Source organism: Herpailurus yagouaroundi, unplaced genomic scaffold (genome assembly GCF_014898765.1).
Source record: "Herpailurus yagouaroundi ecotype Mexico unplaced genomic scaffold, PumYag 100, whole genome shotgun sequence".
NCBI classification, from domain to species: domain Eukaryota; kingdom Metazoa; phylum Chordata; class Mammalia; order Carnivora; family Felidae; genus Herpailurus; species Herpailurus yagouaroundi.
The window spans coordinates 42100246-42127987 of record NW_024412391.1 but is presented as its reverse complement, the minus strand read 5'-3'; the positions used below and the strand labels follow the sequence as shown (position 1 = coordinate 42127987).

Below are 27742 nucleotides of genomic sequence, written 5' to 3'. Positions count from 1 at the left end.
TTGTATTAGCAACCAAAAATTCTTTGTGAAGGTAATTTACCTAGATCCTTCATGAGACAATGTAAACCCAGTTCCTTTTTTTATTTTTTTTTTAAATTTTATCTTTAGTTTGGTTGTTTTTGTTTTAGCTGCTCAATGAAAGCTTTTCCTATATTTAAAGACGATCAAACGGCCCAATTTTTGTCTCTCCCCACTAACCCCTGCCAGAATGAAGTCCGTCCCTTTTAACGTTCTCAAACCTTGGAACTTTTTTCTTCTGCATTCCTTGTAATGCTATTTCTTTTACCTCAAACTGGACATTGTACTCCGATAACATTTACCTGTTACAAAGTTCATTAAGGCATATAATCAGTTTGCATCTTGGAACACCTTGGGAGGCCAACTAGTTTTTCCCATGGCCGTTTTGCAGGTGAAGGGCAGTGAGGTTCAGCAAGGTTAGATATCTGGCCTGTGATCACACAGCCAGGAATTGATAAACCTCTTCAAGGGAACCACACTGCCAATTGCTTTGCAATGAACCTGGCAGGAGGCCCCGTAACAGTTCCAAGCTATACTGCACGTGTCTGACACAATACTGCTTGATTGAGGGGGAATTATCCTGTCCTTCATTTTATAGCTGCTGTTCTGCGGCCACAGCAAACAGGTTATGTGTTAGCAGAGGAACAGGGCAAGAGTGGGGTTAAATTTGCAAAAATGCATCACCAGTTGGAGAAGAGGTGTGTGCTTTGCGGGAGGAGTGGCGCCATCTTGGTATACAGAAGTAATATTATCTACACGTCTTTTCAACATTACCATCCCCATGTTCTGACTGTGCTATTTGTTTTCCCCTTCTGATGTACTGAGTTTGGTAGTCTGCCCAAATTGCTTGGATTTTGGAGTCTATCTTTGAAGATAGTCTCTACAGTTCTCTTTTCTCGTCACCGTTTCGTGTTAATTCTCTTGGAGTCTTTAATGAAGATGTTAAGCAACAAACACAAAGAGATAGCTCCTTAATAATAACATATTGTTCTCAGCCGAGTACAAAGATGGCATAGGGACACTGCTATGTAAGTATGAAAAAAAACAAAAAACAAAAAACAATCGCTATTGCACTTTTGGGGGTGGATGTTTCCTGACTTATTCACTTTAGCCTGTTAGATGTTTCTTTGGGGACCAAATTATAGCCCTGATACTATCATTAGCACTTCATATTATTGGTTACAGGCTATAAGGGAGATGTAGGCTGCTTCTTGAACATTCTGCATTTTTAGTGAGCACCGCTTCCTGTTTTTGGTCGTATGTTGCTTATTGTTCACCGTTTATCATGGTGTATGATCATGATTTCTATATGCAGAGATCATCTTACTAATTGAATTCCTTATTGTATGTCTTCAGGTTATTGTAGTTTAAGTATTTATTTTTATTACAATATAAGTCAATCATTTGAAGCATAAACCACTTTTCGTTACACACACAGCGGCAAAATTTCCCCCCAGTGTCTTTGTTTCCAAATCCTATAATTCCTGGTGACTGTAAGGAGTGGAAAGGACACACTTTGACTACTGAGCCCCCAGTGTCCCCACTGTGGCTGAGAGAGGCCAGTGAGGAGGTTCATCTTTGTATTTGTAAGCAGATTTGTAGACCTAGGACATTTTATGAGGACATCATCAGGAGAGAATAGATTCAGGACCTTGCTGTCATTTTTATAGAATTAGAGTTAGATGGGACATTAAAATAAAAATTTCTCTTTTCTGACTCTTAAAAACTGAGAACAAACTGAGGGTTGATGGGGGATGGGAGGGAGGGGAGGGTGGGTGATGGGTATTGAGGAGGGCACCTTTTGGGATGAGCACTGGGTGTTGTATGGAAACCAATTTGACAATAAACTTCATATATTGAAAAAAAAAGTCTCTTTTCTTACCCTGTTTTCCAGTCTTCCTTTAAAAGCTGCTTAAGCAAAACAAAACAAAACAAAACAAAACAAAACAAAACAAAACAAAACAAAACAAAACAAAAAACACCATTCCTTTGCATTTCCTTAACCTTCTCTCTAGCTTAGTGGCCAGCTCTTATCCTCATCTGGTCGGATTTCTTCTCATCCTTTTATGTGCACGGCCAGGAAGCCTTCCTAAATCATTCTCCCAGACTCACAGGTGCCTTCTCCCTTTGAGAAACAATGTACGCAAGCTCTGTTGTTTTTTTTTCTTTCTCCCCTGTAGAGTTACATCCAACAGATACAATTTCCACATCTAAGAAGCAGTCATCCTTAAATTTCACTGACTAAATTTCGTTCTGGAAGTTTCAAACCTGCAAACAACGTGAGCGACCTGATATTTATTTCCATCTGAGAACAGAGAGCATCTTTTTCAAAGTGTTGGGGTTTGACTGAGGCTGTCTCTTTCCCTTGGCACTGACCGTGTGTCCCCTTGGCGTGCGCTCACATATCTTAGACTTTTCGAATGTCCCTTGAACACGGATGCCCTTAAATTTTGCAGGCTTCTTTCTGAACTGTTATTTATGCGCCCTGTGAAAACTTCAGTTATTTTTATGACAGACATTATTTCAAAGGGACAGTGATGACAATGAGTATTCATTGAATTATCTTCATGTATCTGTAATATGGTTAGTCTTTTTAACGTTCCTTGTGATAACTTATCTTAATTTCTATTATCCTTTTTTGCTTGAAGGTTTTCATTATTTCTACAATTTATATTGTTTTTGTTTACCCAGTTAATGCCCTTTTCTCTTTCATTTTTCTCAGTGTTACATTAAAGGACAAACGAATCACGGAGGTTCAGAGCTTGGGTTCCAGAGCCCCTCCTGTCACCAAACTAGTCACATGATCTGTGCAAGAAACATTGTCTCTTTGTGCCTCCCTTTCCTTTTCCCTAAAATGGTTGCAATAAAATTACCAAACTCCTTCAGTGGTTGCAATATTGCATGAGTTAAGTTATATAATGTGTTTAGGAAGGAGCCTGGCATATAGTAAATGCTCGACAATGGCAGCTATTATCATTTATTTATTTTTGATTATTTTTGAGAGAGAGAATGAGAAAGAGAGCAAGCAGGGGAGAGGCAGAGAGGGAGGGAGACACAGAATTCAAAGCAGGCTCCAGGCTTCGAACTGTTGGCACAGACCCCGATGCGGGGCTCAACATCATGATCACGACCTGAACGAAAGTCGGACGCTTAACCTACGGAGCAACGCAGGAGCCCCTATTATCATCATTCTTATTATCGTCTCCTGAAGAGTACGCACCTGGTCAAACACAGTGTATCTTCAAAATCCCTTACAAAACCTCATAATAGAAGCAGGTGCTTAAAGAATGTGTTAAGTAACTGTAATAGGCAGAACGATAGCACAATGTCTGTATGCTAACCTCTGGAACCCGTGACTATGTTATGTTACATGGCAAGAGAGACTTAAGGCTGCCGGTGGAATTGAGGTTGTTGTCAGCTGACTTTGGGATGGGAAATTTTCCTGGATCTTCTAGGTAGGCCTGATGTATCCACGAGGGTCCTTTAAATGTGAAAGAAGGAGGCAGAAGGGTCAATGTTAGAGGGATTTGAAGTGAGAAAGTCTCAATGGGCTATTGTGGGCCTTGAAGGTGGAAGGGGGTCACCAGCCAAGGACTGTTAGCAGCTTCTAGAAGCTGGGAAAGGTGAAGGAATGGATCCTCTTTTCCCTAGAGCCTCCAGAATTAACACATCCCTGCCAACACCTTTATGTCAGTGAGACCCATTTCAGGCTTCTGACCACCAGAACTGTTATATAATAAATTTGTATTATTTTTTTAAATGTTTGTTTATTTTTGAGACAGAGACAGAGCATGAGCAGGGGAGGGGCAGAGAGAGAGGAAGACACAGAATGTGAAGCAGACTCCAGGCTCTGAGCTGTCAGCACAGAACCCGACGCGGGGCCCGAACTCACGAACTGTGAGATCATGACCTGAGCCGAAGTCGGACGCTTAACCGACTGAGCCACCCAGGCGCCCTAAATTTGTATTATTTTAAGCAACCAAGTAAATGGTAATTTTTTAGAGCAGCCAATAGGAAACTAACACAGCAACCAACTGACCAGATGAGGAGATTAATTGTTTAAGACAATGACACCAAAGAAAGATACCAGAGAAAGAACTTGGACATTAACAAGATGTAATGGCTAGAACCATTTCTTAAAGCACTGGGTTCTAGACCTTCCCTGGTCAGACTCACTCCTTTAAAATAGCTCACATGCACAGAGACATAAAATTTTCCATAAAATTTTATTGAGGACCACAAACCACACAGAAGCCCGCCATGACTCCGGGTTGTAAACGTAGGTTTGCTTGGGATCTAGTAAGACTTAACCAATGACGAGGCTTTAGCAATGAGTCTAGGAGCATTCACTACTGGACTGTCAGAGTGGTCTATTGCTTTGAGGTTCTTCTGAGTAGCCAGAAGGCTGTATGAATGTGAAGGTAATTTAGAAGTTTGGGCTCCTTTTTCAGTCAAATTGAAAGCTTAGAACCTTATTCTCTGTTTCTCAGTCTGCTGCGACCATATTCAATCCCAAGTCACGTGGCCCTTCTGTACTCCTTGTCTCCTTTTTTAGGAAAAGTTTGTCGTCACTAGAGGAGTTAACTTGGTGTTTAAAAAGTAATTTGAAAGCTAAGGTAACACGAGAGTGATCGTTACTATAATATGCCTTATTTCCGAGGTCTTGTTTGTTTTTGAGCAGTCATGAAGGCAGGTTCTATCCCCACATCCTAGGAAGCGCCGATGTCTCTAGAAGATGGCATACGTATTCTGTCTGCTAGCATGATTTCATTCATTCATTCGGTAAGTTTTGATCCAAGACTGACTAAATTCCAGGCATGGGATTAGGAATGAAGGATGCCAGTGGTAAAGAAGGTGGATGTAGACCTTATTCTGACACTTACAATCTTCTTTGGATCCTTGTTAACAAGTAAATACACCTTGGAGGTATGGTTGAAATGTCACAGTCCCTGTGCCCTTGACAGTGAATGTGTTTATCAGATCTCATCCTGAAAATAAGCTTTCACTGAGGAGAATATGAAGTTAGAAGTATGATAAGAGCCTGAGGGGGAAGAGTGGGATTGCTGTACGAAGCTAAGAAAGGGTGATAAGAGGCGGGTAAATAATACCTTCACTCATCTTGGATTGCTCTTCCAGTGGATCCAGACTATTCTTTTTTTTTTTTTTTAATTTTTTTTTTCAACATTTATTTATTTTTGGGACAGAGAGAGACAGAGCATGAACGGGGGAGGGGCAGAGAGAGAGGGAGACACAGAATCGGAAACAGGCTCCAGGCTCTGAGCCATCAGCCCAGAGCCCGACGCGGGGCTCGAACTCACGGACCGCGAGATCGTGACCTGGCTGAAGTCGGACGCTTAACCGACTGCGCCACCCAGGCGCCCCCAGACTATTCTTTAAAAGTCCCTATAAAGAGTGTGCAAGTGACAGGCCATGGAATGGTCACAGACCATCAGTATGACCCCAGACCTGGTTTGAAGCACGTCTCTGGGACTCGTTGAATACTTGGGTCACATAGCGTGTCTGGCATTTCTCACAAGCTTATGCTGGGGCTAGACATGGCTGTTGGTGAGGTTTCTTTTTTACAGAAAGATAAAAGCTGCCCGAAGTGACCTGTGATTTCACAGACAACTTCAACATCTTCCACCTTGGCCAGGTTGCGTGAACACGTAGGACATTCTCAACCATGTGATTTGCCAAAGGAGTTGATGAAGTGAGATAGTCTCAATGGGCTCTTATGGACCTTGAAGATGGAACGATGTCACCAGCCAAGGACTGTTGGCGACTTCTAGAACCTGGAAAAGGCGGGGACATAGACTCTCTCGAGAATTAACACATCCCAGCCAACACCTTGGTATTAGCCTACTGAGACCCATTGTGGGAAAACAGAGCCTTGTATTCCTTTCCTGTTGCTGCTGTAGCAAATGACCCCAAACTTTGTGGCTTACAACACAAATTTACTTTCTTAGAGTTCTGGAGGGTCACAATTTTAAACTGGATTGACAGAGCTGCATTCCCTTTGGAGGCTCTAGGGGAGTATCTATTTTCTTAACCTTTTTCGCTTTCTAGAGGTTGCTCACAGTCCTTGACTCATGGCCCCCCATCACTCTGGCCTCTGCTTCCTTTCTCACATTTTCTTTCCCGCCTTCCTCTTTTTTTTTTTAAATTTTTTTTCAACGTTTATTTATTTTTGGGACAGAGAGAGACAGAGCATGAACGGGGGAGGGGCAGAGAGAGAGGGAGACACAGAATCGGAAACAGGCTCCAGGCTCCGAGCCATCAGCCCAGAGCCCGACGTGGGGCTCGAACTCACGGACCGCAAGATCATGACCTGGCTGAAGTCGGACGCTTAACCGACTGCGCCCCCCAGGCGCCCCCCCGCCTTCCTCTAATAATGACTCTGGTGATTATATTGGGCTTACCCTGGTAATCTCGTATAATCTTCCCATCTCAGAATCCTTAACTTGATCGTATCTGCAAAGTCCCTTCTGCCATGTAAGGTAACATATTCCCAGTTTCCAGGGAAGAGTATGTGGACATCTTTGGGGCCATTATTCTGCGTACCACAAGGCTGACGGCGTCGAAATAGCCAGAGTCCTTGGCTAAAGGCCTTCAAACTAACACCTCAGCCCCATCCAGTTTTGGAGCCAGAAAACCTTTATAACCCCAAGGTGGACCATTTTTCCATTACAGTCTATGTGATATAAAATGTTTTAATGTGATTAGAATTAGCTATGTCTTATCTCACATTTGGCTCAGTGGGGGAAAGTGGGGAAACGGCAGATTTCCAGGCTCTGTGCCTTGCCTTTGCAGGTCTGTAAATTCTTCATCAGATTCCTGACTGTTTCAGTAACCCCTCATCCTCTTGCCCTTTAGAGTATACCTCACACTGCATTTTTTGGACAGATAGGACATACCTTTTCAATATGTGGTTTTCTGAAGCCGAAGATTTTAACTTCATGTTCTCATAGTTAGGTGTCATCATGGAGCTTTGTGTTTTCTTCCAGATAACTTCAAAAGTCTGGTAGCAAAGAGAAAAGGGGAAAATAAAGCATTTCGATGGAGCCAGGACCTTTGCCAAAACCGTTCCTGGGTTCTTTTCTGTCTAACATCTACCCTCTAGGCTTAAGCGGAGAGGAAAACAGGTCTCAAGGCCAAGCCTGGAGGTAGGAGATCAGCTTTGAGCCAGGAGATTAGGCAATGGGGCTGGCCTAGGACCAGACAAATGGATGTTTCAAAACCAGAGAAGAAGAGAGAAAAGTGGGACAAAGAAGGAGCTGAATAAAGTGGTACAGGATGGATACATCTTGTGCATGAAAAATTCTGACCACGGTGTCTTTTGAATGTGATTCCAAGGGGCCAGGGCAAGGTCTAAAAGGAGCGAACCTGAGCTTTTTACTGCACAGCACAGCGTTGTATATATGGTGTTGTAAGTTGCTGTCACTCAATCATTTGGATCTCTATTATTCACTTACATTTTGACACCCACCCCTTATTACACCCCTTTTATTTTATTCTATATATTCATTTATTTTTAAATTTACATCCAAGTTAGCATGTAGTGCAACAATGATTTCAGGAGTAGATTCCTTAGTGCCCCTTACCCATTTAGCCCACCCCCCCCCACAACCCCTCCAGCAACCCTCTGTTTGTTCTCCATATTTAAGTCTCTTATGTTTTGTCCCCCTTCCTATCTTTATATTATTTTTGCTCCTTCCCTTGTGTTCATCTGTTCTGTGTCTTAAAGTTCTCATATGAGTGAAGTCATATGATATTTGTCTTTCTCTGGCTAATTTCGCTTAGCATAATACCCTCTAGTTCCATCCATGTGGTTGCAAAGGCAAGATTTCATTCTTTTTGATTGCCAAGTAATACTCCATCGTGTGTATACATATGTATATGCCACATCTTCTTCATCCATTCATCCATCGATGGACATTTGGGCTCTTTCCATACTTTGGCTGTTGTTGATAGTGTTGCTATAAACATTGGGGTGCATGTGCCCCTTCGAAACAGCATCCCTGTATCCCTTGGATAAATACCTAGTAGTGCAATTGCTGGGTCGTAGGGTAGTTCTATTTTTAGTTTTTTGAGGAACCTCCATAGTGTTTTCCAGAGTGGCTGCACCAGTTTGCATTCCCACTGGCAGCGCAAAAGAGATCCTCTCTCTCCGCCAACATCTGTCATTGCCTGAGTTGTTAATGTTAGCCATTCTGACAAGTGTGAGGTGGTATCTCGTTGTGGTTTTGATTTGTATTTCCCTGATGATGAGTGATGTGGAGAATTTTTCATGTGATGGTTGGCCATCTGGGTGTCTTCTTGGGAGAAGTGTCTATTCATGTCTTTTGAGTTTTAGGCCTAATATATGTATTATCCCCAAATTTAATGTTGTCAGGCAGACCACGCATTTTTTCCCCACTGGGAATGATATATAAGTATGATCTTAAAGTATATGTATACATTCATTTATTTAACAAATATTTATTGGTCATCCAATATTTACCGGACTGTGTACCAAGGATTCTTCTAGGCACTGAGGATATAGTATTTAGCAAAACACATTGATGTTCTCTCTTCGAGGAGCTCATATTCCAGCTTGGAGTGACAGACAACAAGGTAAAATTTAGGGAAGGAACAAGAGGGCAAGAACAGAGATGGAGAGTGCCAAGGAGGGTTGAATTTGAGATAGGGTCATCAGAGAGAGCCTTTCTGAGAGGGAGACCTTTTAGTAAAGTCCAGAGGAAATGAGGAGGTTGGTTAGTGGGTATCTGGTGGGGAAGAACCTCCTGGACGGAGGAACAGCAAGTACAAAGACCCTGAGGGGCTACTCTGCCTGGAGTGTTTGTGGAATAGAAGAAGGCCAGCGTGGCTGGAATGGAGTGGGCGAGAGGGGCAGGGCTGGTAAGAGATGACAGCGGTGTGTGTGAGTGGAGTGTGGTTCGCAGGTCATGGGAGGTCTTGTCGATCACAGCAGAGGCTGTGTCACTCCACATGAATGGGAAGCCATTAGAAGGTGCTGGGCAGAGCAGTGGTATGACCCGACTTTCATATTCACTGGATCATTCCGGCCTCTGTGTAGAGAATGGACTGCAGGGTGCGTGCGCCGAATTAGGGGTGGCCGTTAGGTGGCTGTTCCAATAATCTAGGAGACAAATGATGGTTGAACCAGAGCGATGGCAGTGGGGCTGGTGACATGGGATTGAACTCTGGGAATATTTTGAAGGTAGAGCTGGAGCAGGATTTGCTGATGGGCTAGGCAGGAGGGCAAAAGAATGTGAGTCAGGGGTGATGTCAAAGTTGTTAGCCTGAGAAACTAGAAGAAGGAATGGAGGTACATTTACTGTCGTGGAAAAGTTGGTAGAAAGAGCAGGTTTGGGAGGGACCATCCATGGTCCGGTTTGGACATGTTTAGTTTGATGGTACTCATTGGCCATATCAGGTAGGCATGCCGATCTATATATGGCCCTACAGTTCAAAAGAGAGGTCCTGGTTGGAGATATGAATTTATCTTCACATATATGCACATACCATAAAGCCACCGTTTCTAGTCTGCACTATTATACTTCCTAAAAATCGTTAATTCAAGCTTTCACTTATCACTGCTTTTCACAGCACCTTTACATTTGGCTTAAATAATAAAGATCCTATAAAAAGCTCTTGTCCCCTTGGTTCCAGGCTTCTGTCCATATTCTGGCCTGTTTCTTCCCGGACCCATCTGCTTCCATCAATGCTTAGCTTTTCTTGCTGAGCCTAGCCCCGCAGAGGCTATATAGCGTTCAGGCAGTTAAAGTTCTTGAGTCACATGGGGGAGGGGGCGTGGTGGACTGAAAAACACATGCCCCGCCTACAGAGGGCAGCCCTGTTCTGCTCCCACGTGTGTGTGGAACCAGGAATGGGGACCCAGTGTTGCCGGTTCTTCCAAGCCAGAAATCTAGATTTTTTTTTTTTTTTTTTTTTTTTAACGTTCAGTCTCCTAATATTTAGACATTGGCAGCTAACTTCATACTTTTTTCAAGACTCTGGGCCAAACAAAATATATTTGGGGACCAAATCCAATCCACAGGGCAATCAGCCTTTTACCACTGAGGAGCCTGTTAGGCCAATGACTGCGTTTGGGGTTTGGACCCTGGACAGAACCTCTTGGATTGTCCGCCTTGGTTTCCCCCAGCACAGGCAGAGGACATGACCTACGTACCCTGGGAATTCCCAAGGGACGCTCCTCCCTGAGCCTAGCTCTTAAGGGCCCTGCTTTTCTGGAAAGGACAAGGCACCTTCCCCAGGACCTCTCTGAAGAACATTTTGTGTCCTGTTCTCCTGCATCCCCTTCCCTTGTGATACTGTATCTCGCTCACTTCAAAAGCACAATGAGTATTGATCCCATCTCGTAGGCGAGACAGGTAGAGACGACTGAATCAGCACCTCTGTCTCAAATGCCTGATGGTAGAAAGGATTGCAAAATAGTAGCTGAAAGGCAATCTGAGGGAGAAAGTTAGTCTCAGGACGGGTAGAAGAAACTATATATTTTTTTTCAACAATTATTTACTGAATACGTGCTGGGTGCCACTTCTTTCGCTATGTGCTGCGTGTGCAGGAAGAGGGTAGAACACAGTCTGCTCCTAAGAGAGTTGCAGCCTCGTCGCGGAGACAGATACGACAAGAAACACATCGCAGCCCGTGCGAAAGAATCAGCAGGATGGAGATGCCACAGAGCAGAGACCGGGGGTGGAGTGAGAGTCTGAAAAGGGTTTTTGGGGGGCAGTGAGAGCTGGGCCACGTTTTGAAACACGAAGAGGAGTCTGTCACGTAGACCACCGGAGGAACGCATCCTAGAAAAACGAATGAAATGGGCAATGGTTGAGAGGTATGGAGCCACATGGAGCTATTAAGGAACTCTAGTCCTCTCGAGAGCTTACACTGTGAAGAAAAGGGGAAAGCCAGGTGTGGTGGGACAGGGTGGGAGAGGGTGCCAGGTTCCAGGTCCCGAAGGGCCTTGCCAAAGAGGAGCAAAGAGGGGCCACTGTTTTCGCATCTTCGCTGGAGGCTCCTGTGGCCAGCTCTGTCTCGGTTGAGAGGCAAACCGACAAAAATCCCATCTTGTCTTCCATAATTTATGTCAAGAGGAGAGCCACTGTCGACCTGAAGCTGTTGAAAAGGAAAGGTTGATGTAACTTTCACTAATTGCCTTGAGGCCTCAGGCCGTTCACCTAAGACATAGAACGCAATAAAAGTATCAAGTGCTTATAGGGTGTTTGCTCTGCAAGGCATTGTTTCCGGGGCCCCATGTACAAATGCATTTCTATTCCTCGTTGAATTCTCGAGACCACCCTATGATGTAGTTGGTCCCAGTGCAGTTAAGTGACTCGTCCAGGGTCATACAGCTTGTAAGTGACAGAGCAGGCGTGGAACCCATGCGGGCCGCCTGTAGAGTTCTTGCCCTGACCTCTTCTTCTATAATGCTGTGTCTGCCATGTCCTGGGCTTTCTCGCCAGAGGCTTTGGAAGGTGAAGAGTAAATGTCCGGCAACCAGAGATGGGGCTGTTGTTGTTTATATAAAATCATCTCTTTGGCACTTGCTGATGGCAACAATTATAAATGCAAATGATCAGACACCCTGCCTTAATTCAATTTTTTAAAAAAATGTTTATTTTTGAAGGAGAGAGAGACAGAGTGTGAGTGGGGGAGGGGTAGAGAGTGAGGAAGACACAGAATCCGAAGCAGGCTCCAGGCCCTGAGCTGTCAGCACAGAGCCTGATGTGGGGCTCGAACTCACAAACCGCGAGATCATGACCTGAGCCGAAGTCGGACACTCAACCAACTGAGCCATCCAGGTGTCTGGACCCTGCCTTAAGTCAAAGCACATTTAACTATGGCTGCCCCCCTTCATACTGCTGGCTTCAATGTTATTCCACATGTATGTGAAATAGTGCAGCCCACAGCCATATTTTCTAAGGCAGTCCGCGATCTGTCTTGATGAAAACAGAATAGGTCCCTGAGTACTTTTGATAATTTGCTTCAAAAACTTTGGAGGGCTGGGTTCAGGTCGGTTGACTCTTTCGGTGGAATAAGTATCCATTATGTTCAGAAAGCATTGCAATTTCTCTTTGATGCTTATTGTGCATTAGTTAAGAGCCGTCTTGGATAAAGGCACAAGTTTAAATGCTGAAATCCCAAAGTGAGATTCTTTGTTGCCTGAAAAAAAGTCTGCAGCACTGACTTTTCTTGGAAAAAAAAAGAAAGGACAGAAAAGAGAAGGAGTCAGATGGCATTTCTATGAGGAAAGCAGTAATTTCGGTTCTCGGGGCAAATGCTTGTCTTCTTATGGAATGACAAAAAAAAAATTTTTTTTTTTTTGGAAACGAACTTCAAACCTTCCACACACGTTAAAAGTATTCCCACATGCAGGGAAACAAATTCATTTTCATTAATGCCTTTACTGCTCATGTAATCAACAAACAGGGGCATGGAAAAAAAATACCACTGAGAGGCATTTGTAAAAACTTAAAATAGACGTATTTTGTGTTTTCTGTAGGGTAGCTTAGTTATTTAGAATTCTATTGTAATATAATCAGTTATTACTATATTTAAGAAATATGGTAAGGGGAGGAAATTACTTTTCAGAAAATGGAACTAGCTGATTTTTTTTATGCTATGGAGAAATGCAAAGAACAGCAACAACAACAAAAAAACCCACAATCTTTTGTTGCTGCTACTGCTTCTGTTCGTCTGTTTCATCTTTCATAGCACAAATCTGATTTCTGACATTTTTCACCAACCTGAGATCATTGTAGCCTACCTAATGTAGGTGCATTTCACTTTGGGTCCCAGGCACTATCCTGAACAGTTACGTACAAATCAGTTTCCTAAGTTGAAGCTTTTAAAATGCACTCACATAAAAAGAACAGAGAGAAGAGAAAGAAAAGAAAAGAAAAGAGAGAGACAGAGAGAATCTGAAACAGGCTTCAGGCTCTGAGCTGTCAGCCCAGAGCCCAACTGGGGCTTGAACTCAGGAACAACGAGATCATGACCTAGGCCAAAGTCTGATGCTTAACCGGCTGAGCCACCCAGGTGCCCCTCAGTTTCCCTATTTCTAACTCCAGATGTCAGTATTCCAGTTTGTCATAAAGTAGGCATGTTTGTATTGACAAGTGACATAACTTTACTCTGTGTATGTTATACAGATTCTGAATTAGAAGAATCTTAAAATACCCCCAGAAATTTGCTTGCAAAATACGTGTGGGTAGGTGTTATCACTTGTTGGGCGGAACACATTACAACAGCGAAACAAGAATTGCACCAAGCCTCAAGGCTATCGAGGGAAGAGAATCTAAAGTTCCCACGTTTTTTTGTTAGTGTGCTTGCCAGAGTAGCCTTTCCATCTAAAATTACATAATCTAAGTAAGTCTGAAGTTAACTGCAGTTCTTTGCGCTCACAAATCTATTTTTAGACACCAAAAGTACGCCTAAGTCAAGCTACCAAGCAGGGTCCTGCAGGATCTGAACATTTAGTGCCTCCTTTTTAAAAAGAAGTTGCCCTGAGTAACGGCACACTGGATTGTTCTATTGTTAACATTAAGGAGGGAACTTCCTGATTTTTTTTCCTTCGTTTTTAATTGGTGGTTTCTAAACGAAAAAGGAAACATTGAAGGGTGCTTAATTTCAGGTCTGTGGGTTAATGTGTTATTTTCCCTCCCCACACCCACTTTCCTCTCTCCCTGCCGTATCGTGAGCAGTGAGTTTTCTCATTTATGCTGTTTTGCTCTCATTTCCGAGTGTGGGATTTCCCCTGCTCCTTCTTGGTTGTAGTTTCGACATAGAAGACAGGCTGCTGGGGAGAGACGGTGGCATGGAGGGCAGAAGGGCCTGGGGTTACCTACTGTCCTTGGCTGGGGAATGAAACGTCCGTGCCTATGATGACCTAGTTCGCCTCCCACACAGCGGGATGCGTTAACCAAGGGACTCTGGGAGGTGACTGAAACCTCCCTAGTCATTTCCGCTATCCTCTGTAAGAATTTTAAGGCAGACATTGGTATATGAAGACAACAAACGTGAGTCCAGCATGATGGCCGATGGGTCTTGTCTCCAGGAGCAGTATAGCCTACTGACAACAACCAGAGGGCTGTGCCGAGGATGGTAAGGCTGGTCTGGACTCAGTAGGAAAGTAGGATTAGAAATGTCCGCATTGGGTGCGGGAAGAGGAGATGGTGGTGTATACGCTGAATGTTATAGTCTGTCTGTGGGTGGGGGCGCCGGCTCCTGACTGGTAATGGGGAAACCAGCATTTTCCTCTCAGTTCTGCCCCTAATGAGCAGGGCAACTTTGAGCAAGTTAACTTCCCTTGGCCTTGCTCTCCTGGTCTCTCAGGGGGAGAGTAGACTCTCTGAACCTTCCAGGCCTCGAATTCCGTGATCCCCGGCCAGGCTGCTAGGGAAATAAGTACTTAACCTTCGTCTTGGCCTTGTAGGACTTTCTCGGTCTGACCTAATACTACTTTTCAGGCTGTATCTTCAGTTTCCTATACGTATTGGCCAGGCCAGATACCCACGGTTTCTCAAACGTGCTTCGTATTTCCACACTGTGATCTCTTCTCTTCAGTAATCTCTCTACATATAATATCTGCGCCTTCCCCTCTTCTCTGACGATCAAAGTTCTACTCATTTTTTTTTTTTTTGAGACTCTGAGCCTGTAGAACGTTTTTCTTTGTGGAACCTTTAATACTTGACAATACGTGTCAATCGTCTAGGCACCTTCCAGGTTGCCTGCAGATTTGGCCCCAAATGCACGGTGGGCGGAATTTGCGTCTCGTGCATTCTCCTGTCCGTGGACTCTCTTCGGTGTGTGATTAGGCTTACGAAAAGTAGTAAACATTCCTTTAAATGGCACAGCGAAAACCGGAGCATAGCAATAGAAATAAACCGGAAAGGAGAATCGTTTAAGTCAACACACAAGTCCCTGTTGAATTGCGGCCAAACAGGATGGCAGGTACTTCAGTGGTCGCAAGTGAGAGTCAGAAATAGTCTCTGTCTTCAAGGACCTTATGGCTCATCATCCCAACATCGTCATCGCCATCATTCATCATATCTTCCGTTTATTTAGTATGTATTCTTTAAAAAATTTTTTTTTAATGTTTATTATTTTTGAGAGAGAGAGAGAGAGGGAGAGTGCAAGTGGGAGCAGGGGAGGGGCAGAGAGAGAGGGAGACACAGAATCCGAAGCAGGCTCCAGGCTCTGAGCTGTCAGCACAGAGCCCGAGGCGGGGCTCGAACTCACGGACCGCGGGATCATGACCTGAGCCGTAGGCGGATGCTTAACCGACTGAGCCACCCAGGCGCCCCTATTTAGTACATATGCTTTCCCACATCTCTAACATACACCCTAAATTCTTAGAACAACCATACTGGGCATTATCACCTCTATTTTACTGGTGAGAGAGTTTACCCAGAGTTTAAGTGACTTTCTCAAGGCCACATAGCTGTGGGATGACTGGCTTCATAACCTGTGCTGATTCTAGAATACGCCACTGTCGCCCCAGAGGGAAGCATATGATGAGGACAGGCGGTTCACTGAGCATGCCTTCTACTTTCTCGTCTTCAAGCCTTTGCCCATGCTCTTAGGCCACTTGGAATGCTCTCTCCTTCCGCACCTCTCAGCTTGTGCACATGCTTCCCACACTTGAAGTATGTCAGTCTCAGATATCTCCTTCTTTTAAAAAAAAAAGTGTGTATTTATTTATTTACAAAAAGAGTGGGGGAGGGGCAGAGAGGGAGAGAGAGAGAATCCCAAGCATGGTCTGTGCTGTTAGCACAGAGCCTGCCGTGGGGCTTGAACCCATGACTGTGAGATCGTGACCCGAGCCCAAATCAAGAGTTGGATGTTTAACTGACCAAGCCACCCAGGCGCCCCTCAGATATCTCCTTCTTGAAGCCTTTTCTGCCTCACTCTTCCAGCTGGGCCGCTGATAATATGGGACTGTCTACACTTATGTAAAATGAATGGATTAATCCCAACTTCATCTCTTTTTTTTCTTACAAAGTTTCTCAGGGTGAGGTAAGAACATCTAATGAAAAGTGACCAAGGAAGTCTGTTCCATTGAACGAACATCTGTTGAGCACTTGGCAAGACCTTGGTAGCACATACAGGAAGACTCTCCCAGTATTAGAACGACTGTTCTCTGCTTTATAGAAGAGGCTGTGTTGACACCCATGATGAGATCATTGTCTGGGATTTATGTTGCACGGGGAGAATTACTCTTGCCTCAGGCAGAAGCAGAGAGGTTCCCAGAGTGCTCCTGTCCTCTTCCTGGTCCTGGTCCATGGAGCCCAGAGGGGTGAGAGGTAGGCACCGGGGTGCAGTGGACAGCGTCTGAGAAGGAACTTATTTGCTTGGAGTTGCAAAACCAGAATAGGTTTCTGGAAGAGTTTTAGAGCTTCTTCCGTCCATCCGGGAGCGAAGGGTCAAAGTGAAGCCGCTGTTGGCAGAGTTTATATTCATTGATCTTCCTATGAGTAAGTGGGTGAGGTCAGTGTGTGGTTTCTGCATCTTCCACGGTGACCATAGAGCCATTGCTTTTGCAAGTGCTGTGGATTCAGAGGTAAATAAAGCACAACTGGGGCCAAACAGCAGCTTACACAACTTCAGTTCAGTATGGCACCTCGCGTGTGGCTCATGATGGCAGCGTGCACGAATACCATTGCAGCCCAGAGGAAGAGGCAGTCTGTTGTGCCTAGGAGCGTTAGAGAAGATTCCAGAGAATCTGGACCCCTTTGCCTGGACTTGAACGCTGAATGGAACTTTCCCCAGGCTGAGAAGGGGTGGGATGCCGGCTCTCCAGGAGAGGGGGAAGGCAATTGCAGAGAGGAGAGAAAACAGGATGACGTATCTGGATCTGGGGGACTGCAAGTTTTTTTCTGTTTCAAATATTGCTGGTGTTTATGCAAAAAACCGAGTCACCCGCAGATACCAGAACAGGCATCTCCTCCCTGCTGTATCAGACACACGGGCATGCTGTCAATGCCTCCTTCCTCCCCTCTTCACCATTTATGAAAGTCGTTGCCCAACACCCGCCAGAGAACAAGTGCCCATTTGTCCTGTGCCCACATGCCTTCCCCAGCCTTCTGCCCATGGCCAGCCTGCCCTGCTTCCTGCTCTCAGCTTGCCAGAAGGATGCGGGCTGCCGCACCGTGCAGCTGCGGCGTGGGGGGGGGGGGTGCATCATGGCCACAGACCACCCTGGCGCCCCGGCATTGTGCGTTGCCTGGATGTGACCTTGAAGGGGCCAGAACTTGTTTGTTTTGCTCCCTTACAATGACTGCCAGCCCCTGAGTTACAGAACACAAAACAGAACAAACAAAAGCTTTACTGGCCCCGATGGTGCATCACGAGTCCTGACCTTTTATTAGCCAGTCTTGACCTTCATCGTATCACAGCCTGATCCACCGAGACAGGAGCGTTGACACTGTTCTATTGTTTCCTCTGCCAGCTTTCCCTCTCCGTGGCTTTGCTTTCCAATTAAAGACAAAACAAAGCAAAGCAAGGATCAAACTCCTACTCCTCCCCAATTTCTAATCCTCAGGTGGCCAATGTCACACTTTTAGTTTTGGTTTTGTTTCTGCTGTCAGTTTTTAGTGGAGACCGTTTTTTTGATAGAAAGAGTATTACTGCGTGTGGGCCTGTGTGCTTGCTTGGCCTTGTTCAGGCGTCCGTGCCTGAGATGAACCAGCACACCATGCCCGTGAGAGCGGAGCTCAGAGACCAGCCGGCTAACAGGGGGTTTCAGGGGGGCGCTGGAGGGCGCCTGGAGCTTGGAAAGCAGACCCTGTCCACCGGAGGGAAGTGCACTCATTGGTTCTGACTTTCTTTCAGGTGATGGGAGGAAGTCTGGCCGGGCATGTGAAGGGTGCAATCCAGAGGGTCTGGAGGCAGTACTCGAGCAGGTAGTGGTGATGTCAGCAGGAAGCAGCATCTGATATCTATCCACCCGGAGACCTGAGCTCCAGACTGGCCACCTGGACCCTGGGCCCCTCAGTCAGACCTGCCTTCAGACTGCTCACCTGCCAATTTGTATCTCTGTTCTGCCTTTAGCCCATTACCCAAGGCCTCATCAGTTCTCTCTCTAGCACTCTCTTCTTCCTCTCGACTCTGCTGCTGTTCCCTTACAGCAGTGCAGACCATACATTTTCCCCAGGTTCCTGTTCATGTTGTGGTGTTCCTGTTCATGTTGCGGTGTTCCTGTTCATATTGCGGTGTTCATGTTCATGTTGCGGTCAAGACTCCCTGACTAGAGTCTTTGCCCATCACATCTGCCTTTTGGATACTGTCAGGCCTTCACCTGAAACACAGCTCTGATCACATCGTTCCCTCACCAATGGATCTCAGGTGGTTTCCATACTCTTAAGCTTGGGATTTCAAGGCCATGGGTGGTCTGTGTTGCTTCTCACTTCACTTTCTGTCTCATTCTCTGCTTAGAATACAACCACATCTTACGCCCTGAATATTTCCTGTGGGCTTCTACTCTCATCTTTTTGTCCAGGGAATCTAATGGGAAGCTTATTAAACATACAAGTTCTTGGGGCACCTGGTGGCTCGGTCAGTTAAGCATCCAACTCTCAGTTTCAGCTCAGGTCATGATGTCACGGTTTTGTGGGTTCAAGCCCTGTGCTAGGCCCCACGCTGACTGTGTGGAACCTGCTGGGGATTCTCTCTCTCCCCCTCTCCTCCCACTCATGCTATCTCTGTGTCTCTCAAAATAAATAAATAAACTTAAAAAAAAACATACAAATTCTCCACCTTGAGGGACACACACCAGTAAATTGGGGACTGGAATCTGGATACTTCACATTTAGAACTCTGGCCCCATGACCGGCTGAACCAGGTTCAGGGAACCAGCGCCTTTGTCCTGTCTTCCTGTGTCCTGGTGTGCCTTCTCCCATCACTGGAGCTTTATCTGTCCTTCGGTGTTCAGATCAGATGTGATTTTCTCCTTGAAGAGCTTCATGTTCCAGGTAGCCAAACGTGATTTCTTCTTCCACCCCATAGGTTGGTCCCATGGCCTTTCTGTTCTAAGCCATCTGTCTTTCCTTGGTTTGATTGCAGGTTCCTCATGTAGAGAGTATATTTTATTCATCCATGTGTATCTTAAAGCATTCAGGAAACTAACTTATATTTAATAGCTGCTCTAATGTAAAAGGTGTTACATAACCAGACAATCAAGTAAAAACACACAGATGTTACATTCATTTATGTGATAGTTTCCATCTACGAGAGAAAAAAAAGGGATGATCTCTCAGGAGTGGTGGTGGCCTGAGTACCTGTAATCATCTCCATTTCTTCCCTAAATTTGAAATGTGAGTTTAAACAAGTCACACTTTGAGTTGTCATTGTTTTGCTTAGTAAGAGAGGGTCAGGCTTTTGAACATCTGTATTGTCAGGCCTTTACTGACGTAACCTTATATACCACAGGTTTATGATCTTACTGTCCATCTGCAATCTTTATTTTTTTTTTTCCTGTTATATCTGCTTTTGTTCACCGGCAGAAACCCCAATGAGCTCAGGTTTCTGTTAACAGGCGTACTTCTGTGGCATTCTCTGAGACGAAAGGAAGATGATAGGAGTCAGCTGTTCATAGCTGTTATAGCAGTATCTTTATTGATACATTCCCATGTTTAATATCCTTGTATCTGCATCTCAAAAATGAAATTAGATATCCATTACCAAAATTAGATAGGAGATTTATTGGATGGGAAGTGCTCTCTTCCTAATCCTTCAGTGAGCCAAAGGTACTTCTTTGATAATTCTATAAGACAGTGAAAATTCCTCTTTATTTTCAAATGTTACAGATAGGAGATTAACCTGGTTAGGCTTCACTGATATAAGGAGCGCGTGTCTCAGGGAACCAGGGATAGCCAACGGAAGTTTCTGATTCAGGAACGTACAGAAGATGTGAGACTTGCATGAATTATAGCACGACTCATTAAAGGGTATAAAAGTACTTTACAAATAATTAAATATTTTAGATTAGGGACTGAATTTCCATTAAGCCCTGACATTTCCTACTATGAAGGCTCTTCCCTCCTTTGCAGCCCTGAAGCTTCTTTACAATTCAGTAATATTTCCGTTATATGTTAATTATAGGCAAGGGTGGTAAAACTGAATGAAAATAATAAAAACAATCCAAAACCATTTGTTATTTATCTGTCTCCTGTGCAGGATACTTTACAAGGCATCGTGACTTAAAATACTTGCCTCTGATACGACCACTTTTTAGGGTTGTTATAGGAATCAGATGTCATAAAATACGTAGCATGTTGAATGCTAAGCGCAGGCTAGGTAGAATTTTTAAGATAGCTTTGTGTGACATATGTGCGGAATGTAAGCGAGTAAGTTAAGACAACCCACACATATTAGTAATGTTTGACTCTGAACAGAGATTTCACTCTTTCCCCACATACCGTTTTAAGATTCAAGCGTAGGGGAATATATCAGTAAGTGTAAGCTGTGAACATTTATTTTCAACTAGGAAAGTGAAGCCAAATTTAGAACTAGTAAGGTTGGCATCATAGAAATAGAAGTTAATTATATATAATTCAAGACAATATAGGACCTGGTGCATGACACTTATCTTAAAGATTTAAGCAATTAAAAATCCAGTGATAGTGGTTTGCTTTAGCTTTTTGTCGGTGTTTTAAATTTTATATGTCAAGAACCCTCCATGCTGGATGTACAGGTTTAGATACAAACTCATTATCTTTAACTCCTAAACAGCTGAAGAAAAGCCCCGAGTAAAGGCTTTGCCGCTGTAGTGAGTTAAATAGCAACCCCACCCCTACCCCCCGCGCTACACACACTTAGAAAAAAAAAAAAATCATGTCCACCTGGAACCTCAGACTGTGACCTTGTTTGGAAATAGGATCCTTTTAGATGTCATTCGTAAGGTGGGGTCATACTGGATGAGTGCGGTTCGTGAATCTCCTACCGATGTTATCATAAGAGGGTAGAAGACACACACAAGCAAGAAGGTCGTGTGAAGACAGAGGCAGACACTGGAGCAACATTGTCACACGCCAAGGGGCACCAAGAGTTGTGCTTGTCCTTGTCCATCTGAAGCTGGAAGAGGCAAGGCAAGATTCCTCCCTGGAGCTGTCAGAGGGACCATGCACCTTTGACACCTTGATTTCAGACTTCCAGCCTCCAGAACTGTGAAAGAATCAAGTTCTATTGGTCTAGGGCGGCCAATTTGTTACGGCAGCCCAAGGAAACGAATATGGTCACTTGTCAGGGGTGCACTTAAAGGCACCGACACCCTATTTTCTATCCTCAGGTGGGCACAGTAAAACCTGCGACACAGGATCATAGGAAGATTACATAAGATCGTCTATGTACAAGTATTCAATACATGGCTTTTGGTCTTAAATTTCACTCTTGTGCACCAACGTGCTATCTCTTGTACAGGATGGAATTGCACTTTAGGGAGAGGAAACGCTATTTTCCACAAGGCCAACCAAAAATGTAAGTGACCACTTCGGGCAGTCGACTTCCCATCATAGAAATGGTTTAAGCAGAGCCTTAGGCATTTAGAGTGTTGTCTCTATCAATTAGAGAATGCATTCAGTCCAAGTTACGGAAACCCAACCGCAGTGGCTTAACAAATAGGGATTAACCAACAAAATTCTCACATAGTAAAATTCCTGAGTGAACCCCCTCGGTTAGGATTGAGGCACCAGGGTACCATGAAGCACCCAGGCTCCCTGTCTCTTTCTGCCCCTGCCCTCCTTACGTGTCCTTCATCCTTGCTCCTTGAAGTTGGTTGCCCTACCTTGAGCCACACATGCTCATTATAACAGGTTGAAGAAGGTTGTGCCTAGAAGGGACAGCCCTTGGGGCGCCTGGGTGGCGCAGTCGGTTAAGCGTCCGACTTCAACCAGGTCACGATCTCACAGTCCGTGAGTTCGAGCCCCACGTTGGGCTCTGGGCTGATGGCTCAGAGCCTGGAGCCTGTTTCCGATTCTGTGTCTCCCTCTCTCTCTGCCCCTCGCCCGTTCATGCTCTGTCTCTCTCTGTCCCAAAAATAAATAAACGTTGAAAAAAAAAAAAATAGAAGGGACAGCCCACATTAAGAAAGCAAATATTTTCCAGAAATCCTCAGTACCTTAAAATTATTCCTCATTAGCGAGAACCGAGTACATGCCATCTCCTAAATATGAAAGTACCCAGGAAATTTAGTTTTTTAGCCGGGTGCAGCACTGCTTTGAACAACATAGGTCTTCTATTTGTAAGGAAGGTGCCATGGATTTAGGGTAGCCACTTAGCAGAGTTAGCCATAAAAGAGATTCTGGAATTGGTAGAAGATTGGACTACATGAGCCCTTCCAACTAGAAGATTCAAAGACACAGTTAGTAAATCATTCCCTACCCTCAAGGCATTTACACAGTTTATATTGAAGGGAAGTTCTGCAGTCTGTTACAAGATATTAAGAAACTTGAAGAACGAAGACTGTTCTAGAAGTTACTCCGTTGCTCATACTCAGCCTTGGTGTCACTAGGTAAGGGACGTAAGAATCTGCCATAGCTGCCCAGACAATCACACACACCATGTCTGTAATTAGAGCCAATCTCCCTGCACAGCCACGGCTCGGCACCTACTCCTTCCCAATCTCACGTGAATGTGTCTGCTTATCAGAGTCTATGTCACATGTAGACCCGTAGCTGCAAGAGAGACTGGGAAATGTAGTTTTTAGCCTCTCAGCCTCTGTAGTCCAGGCAGCTTTGCTAAAAGGCGATTGGACAGGGTGCTTAGCTAGCTAATGCGCAACGTCTAGCACGGATGTCGTTCTAAGCAGCTGCATGTAGTTGCGCCAAGACAGCCCGCAGGTCACAGAGGGGTGAGGCCATGTGCAGGAGGCATTGGAAGACCAGAGGGACGCAGTGAGGAGTTCAGGTCCACATACACCAGGAGCCTACAGAACAGGCACCCAGGACCAGACAGTGGGTTGCTAATGGGGGGCTGAAGAGAGTCAGGGAGAGGTGGAAGTAGATGTCCCTGGGCGTGCCTGTGTGGATGGGGTGCAGAGGGAGACAGTTTCTGCATTTCCCTTCACCTGGGCCCTGTCCCAGCTGCACACAGAGCTTTGGGTCCAGGTAGGGCCAGCAAGCTCGCCTCGCTGCCCGACCAGCCCCATCCAGCCCAACAAAGCAGGGATGACAAGGGAGGGGCTCATGTGGTAGCTATGCGATGCTGTTCCCGTGCCCTGGCCTGTATGACCTTCCAGCTCATCCTAAAACATGGTCCGTGGCAGGAAAGATCAGGAGGCAAGGAGGAGAAGCAGTGGCCTCCACACTAAAGAACTTTTTGTTAGGAACTCCCAGGCATGAGGTCAGAAGAAAGAAGCCGAATGATTTTTCGAGAAAAACCTAGAAACTTGATTGGAGGTGTGCTTTTCCTTCCTTCCTTTTCGTCTTTTTCTCGGTGTCAGTCGTGTTTTGTAGACTGTGTGATACAGGCAGTGGGACAGCCTGAGCAGTTAGTTAGAACTGATCTTGTAGGGGCCCCTGGGTGGCTCAGTGGGTTAAGTGTCTGAATCTTGACTTTGGCTCAGGTCATGATTTCAACAGTCCGGGAGACTGAGACCCATGTTGGGCTCTGCACTGATAGCACAGAGCCTGATTAGGATTCTCTCTCTCCCTCTGCCCCTCCTTTTCTCTCTCTCTCTCTCTCTCTCTCTCTCTGTCTAAAAATAAATAAATACGCTTAAAAAAAAAAAGAATTGATCTTGTAGACAGTCAATATGACAAGCTGGATGATTCAAGTTCAGAAAGGATCTTTTATAGAAAAACAAAAACCCCAAACCCAGTCCTGATTTATCCCCACTCCACCCCTACCCCTTTTGCGTACTCTTTTTCGTAGGCCTCGTGGAGGATTTGACTGATTTCCCGACATCCTTTCTTTCTTTGCAAGCGGCATGCATCTAGGCCCTGCACTCAGGTATACCTCCTGTAAGGACAAGATCTATAAATGCAACTTGCGGTATGCAAACCCCATTTTCTAGAAGCAGATTCTGTGTAATGCCATTAAATGTAATCAGAAGTTACCAAGCATCTTACTGGAACTCTCTTCCAAATGCACCTAATCCAATTTACCTTTCCTTTGGTATTTAAGTCCCTGACAGCTGGAGTGGACATTTCTCAGACAGAGCAGTGGGGCTTGTAAAAGATGCCCCGTTTTTTCTTTCTTTCCTCTTCTTTGGTCACTTCCTGTTAACATCTCAGTGCGCTGTTACAGTGAGCATGAAACCATTGGGTTACCGTCAGTTCTAGACACAGAGAAGCTGCCATATCAGAAATGTTCACTTGACTTCAGCGTCATGGATGTGTCAGGTATCTGCTGAGTGAGTGAATGAGACACATCCTCAAGCCCCAGGCGACTTGTCATCCTATTTCAGAATTACAGAAGCTCGTGATCATGTGGGAACACTTTAATAAATGTGGAGTTTCATGACTCATTCGCACATGATTTTAGTGTTTCTTTTTCAGTTGAAAACGTTCTTTTTTAAGAAGGAAAAGTTTGCGCATGAACGTTCGCAAGGAGGGGAAAAAAGCCATTTCCCATTCTTTCAGCTTGAACACAATTGCAATATTTTAACTCTTACCTTGTGGTTTTGAATTTATGTAGAGCAACATGCCCCCGGGTGATTTAATTATCTGCTTCTGATCTCATCACTGGGTAGTGGAAGCCTAGGGGGAAAATCTTTTCATTCCCCAATATCTTCTGTTAAGAAGCTGGTGCTCATGGAGCATTTGTTCAAGGAATTATTTAAAAGCCCATTTTCTGTTCGACATAATTTATAGCTGCATCAGGCTTGGCTAGTAAGGATGATCTTCAATGATCTTTTGAGACCTGGACGCATGAGATCTAGGGTAAGGGAACTTAGATAGTCTAGGAGCCAATCTTATTGCCTATGAGGAGAAACAGACATCCTGTGGACCTAAATCTACCTGTAGGACCCTCCATTAACCAAAGACTCTTTAATGGTAAGGAGTTGTGGCTGCACATCCCTTTTGTCATTGGGGAAGCAAACCTGAAGGAATAGAGTACTTGCTAAGACTCAAAAGCCATCCAGATATAGGCATGGCTTTACCTTAAATACATTCTGAATAGAAGCAGTCCATTTCCTTCAGAGTTTTTGACAGTGGCTGGGACTGTCAACTCATCTTGCCATTGAGAACCTACCCTTCTTTCCCGGACTATCTGGCCTGAAGCTCAGGCTCCCACTCTTCATTTATTCACCTCTGGTCTTTGCGTCAGACCTGAGCACCATGAGTGAGTAACACCTCCCCTCACCGAGGCCAGTCGCCAGAAATCTGGCAAACAAGAGAACAAGCAGCCCGACCCTCGTTTCCATTTGGCTTGGTTACATCACGGTGTCCTCTTACAGGACACCTTACAGGACACCTCTTACAGGTGTCTTTAAGTAGCCACCTCAGTGGCCTGCTGGTCATCTCAAACACAGCACGTGTAAAGCTAGCCTCACGGACTGGGTCACAGTTCAGCTCAGGCGTCTGCGTGCCTTTCATCCATCAGTGGCAGTAAGGCATTAACTCTCCTGTACTTGTCACTCGTGCTCAGCTATGCTGACTGTTCCCTGCCCTTCACCATCCCTTCATCTTGTTTTTCCACTCGTCCACATGTCCCTGCACCTAGACCGGAGCGAGAATCTCCTCGACCCTGGAGTGTTAGAACTGAAAGGGCCCTTTTGCGACTCATCCAATATCTTCAGTTTACAAATGAGGAAATGGCAGCTCCAGAGAGGTTAAGCAGATAGCTTTGTTTCAAACTAGTCAGGCCTACCGTCCTTCCTCCTGGTTCCGCATTCCTGCTACCCTGCCCGGTGACGTCCTGGTCGGCTGCCTCCTCCAGTCTCTGTCCCTTCTTCCGGTCTGTGTGTTTGGTACTCACGTTTATTTGGCTGAAATATTTCTTTCGTCATCTTTCTCTCTCATCCACAGATTTTTTGGTGGCCTCTATTGGCAGGATGACTCGTTATATACTTTTAGCATCTAAACTGGGATTCTTGAACGTGATAGAGATAATAAGACAACAGACACCAACCAGGACGGCCCTGGGCAAACCAAGATGGACAGTCCACCCATCCTACAGCCTAAATCAGAAATCCTAAATCAGAATGACCAAACTTTGCCCCATGGAATGTAAGGTTCTCCGCATTCATGACCCGGTTACACGTCTAGGATCTGTCCTCAATTACCTTGCTGCAGTCCACTTGCCCAGCCTTCCCTGTGCACTTTATGTATATTTCTGCTTGCGAACCTGAAGGTTTTCCTCTGCTTACCTAGCACCTCTGCTTTCTTCAAGGGCCTCGTCAAGTCCCTTTTCTTCCATAAAATCTTCTAAGTCCGATGCGTCTGCCGAGAACGTCCAGCTCCTATACAGTCTCACACTTGCTGTCTGTACTACCGATTTGATCCTTCCAAGCAGTGAAATGAAGCGTTTTGATCTTTTTTGCCTTAGTAGTGACGATATAGTCTCTGATCAGCCCCTCTATAAATATGTCTGTTTTCAAAGGACCCACACAATAACACAGAAGGAAAACATGAAAATGAGCAAAACCTTCAGAATGGAAATCAGAATTTTATTTTACTCCGGAGGGTAGGAGGCTGGGCAGCCTCTGCAAAGGGGACCTTGGCATTATCTGGTGGAAATGCCAGTGCAACCGTACTTCCGGCCGCCCAATGAAGCCACACCTGCATCGGCTCTTTGCCTGGGTGGTGCTGTAATCCTAAAAGGTTGGGAGCAACCAAGCATCCAGCAATGGGGAGCTAGTTGAATAGACTGTGATATGCACACAGTAGAGTATCACCTAGCGGGAGGGAGGGAGGGAGGGAGAGAGAGAGAGAGAGAGAGAGAGAGAATGAAAGAGAGAATGAAAGAGAGAAAACGATAGAGAACGATGTCCACATATGAATATGGAGAGATCTATAGGACATACACAAGTGCAAAACAAGGGACAGAAGAGCGAGTATTGTGTGCTGTCTCCCGAGTACCATCAAGTACTTTATTTTATGGAATTCTTTCTTTTTTTTTTTTTAATTTTTTTTTTCAACGTTTATTTATTTTTGGGACAGAGAGAGACAGAGCATGAACGGGGGAGGAGCAGAGAGAGAGGGAGACACAGAATCGGAAACAGGCTCCAGGCTCTGAGCCATCAGCCCAGAGCCCGACGCGGGGCTCGAACTCACAGACCACGAGATCGTGACCTGGCTGAAGTCAGACGCTTAACCGACTGCGCCACCCAGGCGCCCCTGGAATTCTTTCTTTTATAAAGTGGAAAGTGTGATCAGTGTTGCTTCCCTTCCTTGGCAGGATTTTCGTGCTTGAATTTGCGGGGCCGAGTAACCATCCAGGGAGGGATAGCAGAGCTATGCTTTAGAAAACTCTTTCTGCCACGAAGGAGGGCACTTTGGAGCAAGGAAGGGAAGCCTGGAGAAGGCATGACCACCGTGTGGGATCAGCACCCAGGCTCCCATCCTGCAGTCCTCGATTTTGCTCTGTGAACCAGGTTTCCTTATAAGAAGTTTATCCATTTTCTGGTTTCGCATCTCAGTGCACCCCTCTTATTGCCCTTGGCCTTCGAGAGTTTAGAGTTTGGGTTTCAGGTGAACATTTTATTCAGCGGTGTGATTTTCCAGCCTGATAATTTTGGACACCAGATTTGTTTTATTTA

General features: G+C 45.1%; 1 protein-coding gene across 1 annotated transcript in view; it reads left to right on the top strand.

The window, feature by feature from the left end:
* Nucleotides 1-27742, top strand: part of CHN2 (chimerin 2) — a 301731-nt gene that overhangs the window by 34941 nt on the left and 239048 nt on the right. The window lies entirely within an intron of this gene.